Genomic DNA, 12,147 nt, shown 5'->3' on the forward strand with positions numbered 1-12,147 from the left:
GAGTTACTAGTACGAAGGACGAAACTGGCAATTGGAATTAGATGCAATAGTCTATAGTGCGATAATATGCACAAAAGAACTGAAGCCTGTATCGAATTGAACGGCCACCATTTTCAAAATTGTGTTTAAATATTCATATTATGATTATTTTTCAATTTAACTTCTTTCTCTATATTGTACGCTAATGTGCTGTAGACAGTATAATATACATTGCATAATGAATACGTTCGCATGGATAACTCACTTCGTGAGTAAAAACACTTATTCTTAATACAGTACTGTACTTTGATTAAAGAAAAACCTAATGAAAATTATCAAACTCAAAATCGCGATATTTCCTAGTTTACGTAAATGGATGAACTACTTTTCTTCCTTCCTATACCTAGTAGAGTGATTTGTGTTTTACGCCAGTATCATCGAACTCCAGTCGTGGAGGGGGGAGCAAGCGGTGTTTCCGGGTCTCTAAAGGTATAGACAGGTTAATATTAAAAATGTTAGTAAAAATAAAATGATGTCTCCCTGTACAAATAACTGTTGTGTAAGTGTAATAATGATACAAGCATTTTTATTATACAAAATTAAACAGAAGTTATAATTTGTTAAAAATTCGATGGCTGCAAAACTTACGTTTCAAAGATTTTGTGAGGATATGCATGAATAGAGCCCGGATGTTTGACAAAATTACTTTTTACTAGGTGGAAGTAAATCATTATTTTCATAGATATTTAGGCTATTTAGGCTATTTTGCCTTTTTTAATATATGTCTTATTATTTTGCCTATATTGCCTTTTTAAAGGTATGTCTTACTAATTCAATAATCATTTTAAAGCAATATTTCTTGTTTATTTGCAATTTTCTAATTAAATGTAATGTAATGTGTATGAAATTTAAATATATGAAACAATGACTCACTTTAAAACCCCTCAGAGACTGCATATGTAATTTATAATAAAAAATTAATAAATTTGATTAATATTTACCCTGTTTAAATAATTAACACACTTATGTGCTAAAAATTTAATAATTTACGTCCTAAGTCATTTTAATGGCGTCTGAATTTTCATACGCTAGGCTCTGACGAATGCTTTCAGAGACGTCTAAATTTTCATACGCTACGTTCTTGAAGATACATTCAGAGACTTTGAAGTATGAATTTTATATTGCCATTTTATTAAATACACAAAAATGTGTCAATTTAACAGTTATTCGTAATTTGTAATCAGTTGATTGATATCCATCTATCTTTTTCCGTATTTTATTAAATTTGACATAACTAGACAGCGGATGCGGTATGACTTAGCTAAGGAAAAGTGAAGTTGTTTCGCATCAGAGTATATGGCACGTGCCGCGCCGTCCTTCTTTTGTGTGGCGAGTACAGCAGCGTACAAAACGAATAGTAACATTGCAACGCAATGTGTGCAGTTGTGTTATCCTGCTCAAGTATTTAGTACGCGTTGAATATTTGACATTTTATGTATTAACGGAGACAATATCGTGTGTAATGTATGTAAAATTGAAATAAAAACCAGAACAACTCAGGCTATAGAGAAACATTGCAACAGTACATCGCATAGGAAATGCGTTGAAATGAAATCTGAGGAACCATCTACATCATCATCATCATCATCATTTAGTTGTGCGGGTCTAATGACACGTACAACATGATGCTACGTACAAATATTCCTCTAAAGAGATTAAGTGACCCCCATTTTAGAGGTTTTCTTCAGAAATTCTCTCGATACAAAAACTATTTAAGCGATAGGCGAAGACGATTCAGCTTCGACAACTTACGAGAATATATCGTCTGTTTACTGCAACGCTGGTAATTGCATCAATGATGACGAGGACTGAACCTTGCAAGGTATGTATTACAGTACGTTATTTTTCTTTTCCTTCTGACTGTACGGAGATACAGTAGCATGTTGACGTCGTCTGTTTACGTTTAAAACCTGTTGAGCCAATGGTCTGAATGAAAAAATGTAAGATACAGTAAATGTGCACTTACATTCAACGATAAATCATCCCGTATCCACTGTCGAGACATAACATTATACAAGCAACTTTAATTGTAATGAAACTTTGTTTACTACATTTATTGACATACATATATATCAACGACAATACAAAATCTATATTTTTGGTATAACGTACTGTAATCTACATGCCATTAAAATAACTGTAATTATGTTTGTAGTATTAGAAAATAATAATTAATTAATATATTTTCATATCACGCACTTTCTAGAAAAGTCCTACAACTAAACTTACATTCTCTAGAATAAATACATGAGAGTCAACATACTCATGACTTAGTATGCCAGAGCATGAAGGATTCAATGTGTAAGGCAACGTTGCATTTTGTGCAAATATGTGTTACAGCTTTGTGGCAGCTTGCACATCTTCTTTGAGTAAGACTTTTACCTGGCCAGTGTTCTTTACCGTCAAAGCGTACTTCAGTAAGGAGGCCAGAACTACGCTAAGGGTTCACAATTCTGGGTCGTGACACTGTTGGTGCTGTAAGCAAGGGTATAGTTATTCTCCTAAAAAATTCAAGTAAAGGTATCCCGCGCTCCACATGCCTGTACAAAAGCCATCCATTTATTACAGCAGCGTTAAGACAGAATCACACAACAGGCCAATACCATTTTTTAGACCGGATGCCAATACGGTAGGCATGCCTGAATTGGTCAAATAAGTCCACACCTCCCATACCTGCGTTGTACTCATTGACCAAACTCAGCTGAGGTATGTTTACTCTGTTTTTGGAAGATGCACTATATCTTGAACACTTGGTGAGTCCTGTAACAAGACTGTCATTTCTATTGGTAGGCATAGTTACCAGACTGTTATCATTCCAACGCACGAGAGTGATGTTGCTGACTGGATCTCCTACAGAATAAAAGAAACCCCTGGCAGGTTCCTTCAAATCCTTTAGCGGTGCTTTTTGAGTCCTAACTGCTCTTATTGTACCAGTCACATTAATTTCTTTCCTATTCATATCTTCCAGTAGTGGAATCGATTTGAAATAATTCTCAATAAACACTTGACTTCGAGGTGGCACAAATCCTTCGATCATTTGTTTCGTAATAGAAATCCCCAGAATCATGCCTGGATCTCTTTCTTCGCGGCCTTCGTACAGTTTGAAACGAACACAGTAACCATTGGGTTTATTCAGACACCAGAACTTGAACCCAAATCTAATAGGTTTTCCTCTGATAAACTGTTTTAGATGGTTCGAAATTTTCTTTGTTTTAGATGGTGTCGTCCGTAATATGGTTTCATGGCCTCATCAAAGGAATAAACAGGAGGCAGAGTTTAGCACATTCCTCATACAGCTTACTCATGTACCTAAGCAAAGGCTGTATTTTGTGGATACTCCCAGCATTTACATTTTCACAATTATCACTGAAATTCATGTACTTCAGTATAGACAAAAACCTGTCTCTTGACATGCAATTAGATACAGCAGTATTGTTGACGTCATTCTGTGTGTCCCAATACATTTTTCTGTTTGACACTTTAGCATATCCTGAGAGTAATAAAATTCCTAGCATCTTACACATTTCTTCAATATCAACAGTGTAACTGATGTCTGCATATTTGTACTGTGCATATCTTTTGCTTTTTTTTGCAGATATGACTTAAAAACTCTGGTTTCCAGAAAATCTGAAAGACTTACAATGGCTGCATGCCATTCCCAACAATGGTTTCAAGAATTTCCGGAGGATTATCACTTGAATATTTTATTTTGAATTTGGTGATTTTAAAGTTATACTATCCCAATGCTTCTCCAAAACTCTGTTTCCTTTCTTCGAATAAGCAACACCATCACAAGATTTTCTTTTTGTTGCACTGGTTGATGGGGCTTCAGGTGTTGTAATGGCTGTCTTTTCTAATGGTGCAGCAGTAGACGAAGAATTAAGTTCCAAACTAATTTTTTTCCTTTTCATGAGTAACGATCCGAACTTCTGCGTCACGACCCAACACACCAGGTCCAAGTAAATGGGGATCGTTTACACTTACTTCTAGATCTTCTTCAGGTATTTAATCTATGTCCGTGTCATTTTCATTGTCAGAAAGAAGAATAACCATGTCAAAGTGTCTTCCTTCTGAATTGCATCGTCTTTTTCTTCTAATGTTGTTAGAATTTCTTCAACAGTAAGATTGCGTGTCCTGGAAGGAATATTCATTACTTGATACTACGACAGCCTAACGTATGAAATTTTCGACACTCACATTTACATTCTGTTTTGAAGGTTACAATTAACATAAATGTAAAAGTCATTGTTGTACAGATGTAGCTACACCAATACGCTTTATGAATCAACAATCAATAAAACTTCAACAAATGTGTAAAAGAAAAAATAAACAATAAACTTACCGACAGTACAATATTGATCATTTTTCTGCGACATCATCTTGTTCATAGGCTTTGGCAGCCATTTTGCACAAACTCACGCGGAAGACACTCTTATAAATGGTGGACTGTTCAAACATATCAAATCAACATCCGAAAGTTAAAAAAAATAAAAATAAAAAATGCGGCACGAAAACGTGCTTAATCTGCTAATAATTGTCCTTTAATACTATTGGTGTAATATGAATAATGATAGACAATCCACACTTACAAATACTGTATAATGTCGTGTTTTCACGATACCAACAATCAGCTTTCTGATTTTAAATATCAAGCCCGTTCTCATAGAAGTTGCCACGTAAAATTTTCAATTGTTTGCTTTCATATTTTCAAACATTACTGTTACAATTTTGTGCTATACGTGTTTATTATTGTAGGAGAAAGAATGAGTGAGGAACAGTCAATCATTGTCGGATGACAGAAGGTATAGCTACTCGTAGAATGCCTAAATTCAGTAAATCATTGAAAACTAAACTTCATGCTTTATAAGTCAACATGTGTCAACTACGAAATAAAAAAAAATGTGAGTTATGTTGATATAATTTAAATTTATTGCTAAAATATACAGTATTATGCCTTTTTAAAATTTATAATGCTTTTTTCAAAATTTATTGTGCCTTTCTTTCACGTTTTTATTGCCTTTTTTGCCTGCCTATTTTAACTGTTATAAATGCCTAAACATCCGGGCTCTATTCATGAATATGTTCTATTAGAATATAATATAATATTAATAAATATACCGTAAATAATAATAATAATAATAATAATAATAATAATAATAATAATAATAATACATAACATTTAAAATACCGACAATGTAAAATCTAAACAATTTTAATAATAACACCCCCTCTGACAAAATTCTACGTACGTCACTGTTCATTCTTATTGAGGAAGTGTGAACAAATGTAAGTACACTTGAAGGGAAATAATAATGGTAAAATACTGCGCCGCAATTAATTGTTCGAACAAATTCGAGAAAGGAATTGCCATAGATTTTTCCAAGTAAGTAGTCTATCTTTAAATTATACCATGTGCTGGTGATGTTAATATACATTCGTTGTAACGTGTTATTTTTTAGTTTCCTTAACAAATAAGCGCAATATAGGCCCTAGTTGTTTGTTTCTAAGTCCAGATTTCCATTGAAAAAGGCATGTTGAAAGATGGTTGAGGGAACTTAATCGCGACAAGTTTAAACCAACAGAAAATCATTACGTTTGTTCCGAGCATTTCGCGGAGAGATGTTTCTTAGGCAACACAGCAAACAGAAGACTCAAGGCACCTTACAGATCATACAGTGCCAACTAAATTTAATTTTCCTGTCCATCTGATCAAGGTATGTACATTGTACAGTAACGTACTTAACATATTATTGTAAAGATAAATGGTTGTTTAGTCATTATTCAGTCCAATAAAAGTGATTTGTGACCAGCAATTATTTCCTTTAGGTCTACATATATTTTATTTTCTTTAATTGCAAAAGACATAAACACGCCATAAACTTCAACGTGTGGTTAGTAACAGCACCCTGGGGGATGCAGAGGACAGTTCTTCAACGTTAGCTGCAAGTGTAAATTTCAATTGCATTAGAAATATTGTAGGTTTTATGAAATATCATATTTACTCGTGTGTAAACCCTTGTACTGATTCCTTCACTAAAACCATGAACAAAATTAGGGAGACTTTAGAACAAAAAGAGAGACAACATGAAGATGTTCGAAAGAAACTGGTTTTGTTAAAAAGAAAATGTGAACGAAACGACTTAGAATTAATAACTTAAAACATCTGATCCTAGCTCTAAAACAAAGAGTTCTTGTAAGCGAAGAGGCTGCTTCAATTTTAAACGAGAATTTTTCAGATATAAGTTTAGAACTATTCAGGAGAGTTGCTGAGAATAGAGGTAGTCATGAGTAAGTTTGTGTTCAATGGTGATATTAGTAGACTATAAATGATGGGTAGGCCTACCATTGGTGCGAGCATGGTACTAGACGAAAGTATGACTCATAGTTGGTGTGGCTAAAGTGTGACGTCATAGGGGCGTGGCTTAAAGTGTGACGTCATAGGCGGCGTGACAAGTGACGTCATAAGTGGCATGGCTAAAGTGTGACGTCATAATGGGTGTGGATGTGACATCATTATGTGCAAGGTTAAAGTGTGACGTCATAAGATGTGTGCAAAAGTGTAACGCCATAGACATTGTGGAGCGATGGCGGGAGGGGGTTTAATTTAAATTGTGACGTCATATGTGAAGAGAGAGAGAGTGTGCGTGTGTGTGTGTGTGTGGTCTAGTCAGTAATAGGTCAGTATATGGGCTATTCCATATGAAATCGATCAGTAAAAAACCTCGCATTTTTTAATACTCTAATTTTTCCCTATTTACACAAGGTGCTGAGGAGAGTGCATTTTCAAAAATATACTATCGTCAGTCAAACGGTTTTCGTAGTATTAAGCGACAAATTTAGCGTATTTTATAAAAGCAAGCCTCTTTGAGCGCTCAGAACTCTGGAACCACCTACTGGAGAACATTGAACGGGAGCTCATTTTGAAGCTGACATTTGGTAGGTTATGATAAGAAGTAATACTTATTTTTATTGCATACGGAGAGACAGATAATCTGATTTTACTTACTTTTAGACTTTTTACCCATTTGTAAAAATATAAAAAATATGGAGAAAAAACCTTGCATTATTAAGAGGGATTCGGCATTGTTTGCTTAGTGACTCGGCAATAAGTTCCGAGGGTATTAAATAAATTATTTTCACACGCCTAGATTTGAACCGCACGCACTGGCCGAGAGCTGAATATAATCGAGCATTGGGCGTCATTTTACTCCTGTGTTTATGAAAACGTGTGATAAAGCTAGCCCAGCTGTGCGCTACTAGACGGAACATCACGTGTTTATGTCTCCTGGCCTTGTTTGCCTCGGCTAGCTTCCGCCTCACAGTCAGCTGGTTAGTTCACGCGCGTATTATTTATTTTCCTTACTTGATATTTTCAATACTTTCTTATCAACGGTGCACCAGTAAAAAATACGTGTTTATTTGTACTTTCAATGCGGAAACTAATCATATATTTTAAAAATATTCTTTCGTGGGCAAAAGCGTCTTACTGAAGAAAAATCTAAATTTCTCCATTTCCATAAAAAGTGAGAAAAACTGTTTACATGTCAATATAAACTTTAACTTCTCAGCATCAAAATAAACCATCATTTTGATCATTGGGTGAAAGAGTTTCGGAGCCACAAGAGTTTACAGTTGCTAATTTTTATGAAAATACGATTAATTTAAATATTTTTAATTTAAACACTATGAAGTTCTGATGCCTCAAACTTTGCACAAAGCATTCTATTACAGTTGTCAACGGACAAAAAAAGTTTCATTGTATTTAAAAATTGCAAGGTCAATTATCTCTATATTTCGGTCGATTTGAGATGGAATAGCCCATATGTGTTGTTGTAAAGTGTAATAGGTTAATGATGACGCGGTTTTTGGATTGGTTTGAAAAAGGAAAGTGTGATATATTAATGGTAATTTAATTGAGGTGGCTGTAACGATGGGGGTGGGGGTGTGGATTTGAAATATACAAGTGCAGGCATGTTTTGTATATGTAATTGAAGTAGGAAGAAGGGAGATATTGGTGACGTAATAATTTGAAATACACAAGTTCATACATGTTTGTATATTTAATTGTAGTGGGGATGGAAATGGGGTTGGGGATTAGAAATTTACAAGTTCATACTTGTTTGTATGTTTAACCACTTCCCTGATTAACCCAAGTTAACTCGGGTTGCTAACTTGTGTCAAAATTTATTAACCCGAGTTAACTCGTTTGAGTATAGAGGTCATTTAATATTGCAAAACCCCTGTACATCACTAATTTTCTTACATACCTAAAAATCACTATGAAATAGACATACATTCATACCTGAATTATTATCCCGAGTTATCTCGTGCACCTTGATTCCAGCTCTGGTAGTTGTCCCACTTTGATTTTCTCCTGAACTATTTACCAACTTATGTTTTGTTATGGATTAATTTATGAGGTGCAATACCAATGCTGTTATCAAGGCGTTAAATGTTGCTTGTCGTGTGATAGACTCGAAAGCAGGGTATTACACACAGTGGCACATTGCATTCCGGACAGTAGTATCTGCTCTCCTATATGAAAGCGTTTTGGGAAGAATGGTGTAGCAGTCATTGAATATTTGTACCAGTACATATGTTCTTCAGGTTTGAGAATAATGTTCTGCAGTATCACTATGCCCAAAAGTACAGTCAGAGTCTATAGTAGGCCGACACGAATTATTTTCAGCATTCTGTGAACACTTATTAGCATGCCGAATCGTCTCCTCGAATATAATGTTGATGAGGTCATTATTACAGAATAATTTAAAAAATTGAGAATTATCGTTATCAGAACAATGTAAAAATTTCAGGGAATGGGGACCTCGGAGGTGCAGAAGAAATGGTGCCAGATGTCTTCTATTCAAACCACTGTCGAAAAGACGCGACATCAACTGATCTGAATTTGTTTGTTGGTCTATGACTTCGTCTTCTGATACCAATGTCTCATTTCCTAATCTTCTACAGGAATGTATTCCTGATCAAAAGTTTCGGAATCACTAACTTGATGCATCTTTACACAAAACAGCACAAAAAACACTAAACACAAACAGAAACTGCCAAAACTAACTAGCATCTACTCACTACTGTGTGTGAATGCTATATGAGCATAGAATTCCACTCGCAAGGAAGAAGTACAAAACAGACCACCAAATGTAGCATTATCACTAACTTCTGTAGCCATCTAGTAAGGAAAAGGTTAATGGAAGCATGGAAACGTATATATTCGGGATAATAATCCCTAGCAGCGAAAATAGAACTCAAACGAGTTAACTCGGGTTAATAAATTTTGACACAAGTTAGCAACCCGAGTTAACTCGGGTTAATCAGGGAAGTGGTTAAAGTACAACACTTTGTTTTCAGTACTTGTTATGGAAATTGCTTAAAACCCTCCTGCCTGATATGTTGACCCCTCCTGCTGCTTTTTCCTACTTTCAATGACACTTTTTGACAAACGTAGTTTCTTTCTGCTTGTTTTGAAGTTCTCACTGGTTGAAGTAGCCGCTTGCTGCAGTCGACACTTGTCCCTCCTATTGCCAATTTTGTATGCTGCAGGAGATAATTTCACTGGTGACACTAAATCTCTCATGGAAATGTATGCTGTACAACCCATGTTAAATTCAGTCACAGCAGAAATAACAGCCATTTCAAGTTTTTTTTTTTTTTTTGATACAAAAAGTTTCTTTTGGGCACTTCAGCAATATCACACTATGAACAATTTCATTCACATTTTGAGTTTTTCCTGCAGTGCACTTGCTAGTCTACAGTACACTGGCATGATCTTAGCCACAACATCAGGTCGCAACACTGTCTTCATGGTTTTCGAGTCATGCTTCGGAACAGCTTCTTGCTTCGCAATGGACCGGTTGAAGAAGCACCATGACTTTTCACCACTAGGGCATCTTGAATGCAGGGGCTTGTCATCCGTGGACATAGCATGGTGACGTGTTGCATAGATGGCTTTCTTCATCTTGTTTACATCGGAGATAGTATCAATAATGGCCGTTCTGTAGTAATTTTGCAGTCGAGGTATCATTTCTGCAGTCAGACTTCCCTTTTTTTGCTTCCGATTGAGGAATCTGTCCCACTCCATTCCCTAACAATATTCTGTAGACGTTTACCTACTCTCTTAGCAACGTGGTTCACACATACTTCTTTTCTAATGTCAATGCCTTCACCATAAACTTGAAGCTACTGAAGGTGATGGTGTGTTTTTGCATCCCCGTCAGACAATAAGTTTGTGTACCTCATATTACACAACCTAATGGACTGGGTCCAGAGAATTTCTGCAGCTTTCATCTCCATGGCATTTGAAGATCCATCAAAATTTTTCTCACAAACACCAGCATCTTTGTGACTTTGATACCACTGTTTATATTCGTCACTTGCAACATCCATTTTTTTTTCTGTTTTTTCACAAGTACTGCAATATTTTGACATTATTTCAAAATCTAACACTAGCTCTGTTAAAATATCTATGACTAAAGCTAAACCATACTTTGATGTATGTCAACGCTTCATCCATGTGCCATCATATGACACACCAATATTTATGACATCACTATTACTAATAGAACTGTCCACTTCCATGTGAGCTCGTCTAACTGCAGAGTGAGCATTTCTCAACACATGTTGTCTAACAAGTTTGTTCTCTTCCGTCAGTTTTATCAGGTGAGAGTTGAAGGACGGTGAGCTCAAACCTGACATACCCATAGCCATACAATGTTGTTCCATAGCAGAATGTCCTTTTCCCATGGTAACAAAGGCGTTGACCATTCTCCTATTTACATAGAAGGGAGGTCGAGTTGACTCAGTGTTACCTACCTTAGGGCTTGTATTTATTTTTTTTATTCAACACTGTATTGCAATTATAACACTTCACTATCACTTTAAATGCAAAACCTGATGGTTCATAAGTTCAGCTTTTACACTATCCATTCCACATTCACCAAATTTTACTCCTTTATACAGTTCACTCCACAAACTTACATGCACTAATGTATAGTCTTCACTACACTGGGGGGCACTTATATTTGAATGCTCCTAAAAGTTACCATATTTTATCAACTTTATCTCACTAGCACTTTATTTATTATTTGGTTCTTTTGACACTTGATCTTCGTTATCACCAAATAGGCCTAAGACATTTTCTTGTTGCACAAATTCCACAATAGTTTTGGCATTCTTCCACCTTATATTTGCTAAATTTTTAGCCATACTAGCATATTTTGATCGTTTGTTGCCCTTATTACGAATGTCACTTATTCTATTCATGTTTAGAAAACTAAAACTAGGGCTAAAATGCTAAATGTTGAGTTATACACGTGGTCAAGAATGTTATTGTAACGATTCCTAACCTAATTCACTTATACTAACTTATTCACACTAATATATACAACTAATGAATACAAAATTATTGTAAAACTTTAATAATATCCTAAATAACACGAAATCAGCGAAACAAGTACTATGAATATTCACGTACCTACAAACACACAAACTCGAGAAGATACGATCCACAAACAATATTTTGTCTTTCAAAGTTTCAAAACAAAGTATTAGCAGGGCTGACAGGCAAGCTGATAGTGTATTCAGGAGTGACAACAAACTTAATTTCACTAGATACACACCAGAAAAAAAACTAGATCGCTTTATTCAAATTACAAAGCTCAACATACAAACTTTAGAGCTGACAGACAGGGCAACGAAGCACTTGCACGCAGACATTTAAACGTAGCGTGACACGGTTTAAAGGGCTCCCAAATAAAAAAATGAGGCCATATTATGAAAGTAGAAGGTTTAAATAAAATTATGAACATAAAAACAAAAATTTGTATTTTTCTCCATTTTTCCACATTTTTCACCTGTTCGTTCCCATAAATCTTAAAAGATTAGATTTAATGAACAAAACTGTAGATTATTTGTTCAACAATATACCCTACGAGATATGCCCTACAATTTTGAAGCTATTAATTTTGACTCTTCTCATAGGAAATATAGAGTTCCAATGATGCATAAATATATTTAGGAATGAATTGGATTAACCGTCCACGTACAAACAATTATTATATTATTTCAAACCATGATACATGATCAGGGCCATGATTC

Source organism: Periplaneta americana, chromosome 8 (assembly GCF_040183065.1).
Source record: "Periplaneta americana isolate PAMFEO1 chromosome 8, P.americana_PAMFEO1_priV1, whole genome shotgun sequence".
NCBI lineage: Eukaryota > Metazoa > Arthropoda > Insecta > Blattodea > Blattidae > Periplaneta > Periplaneta americana.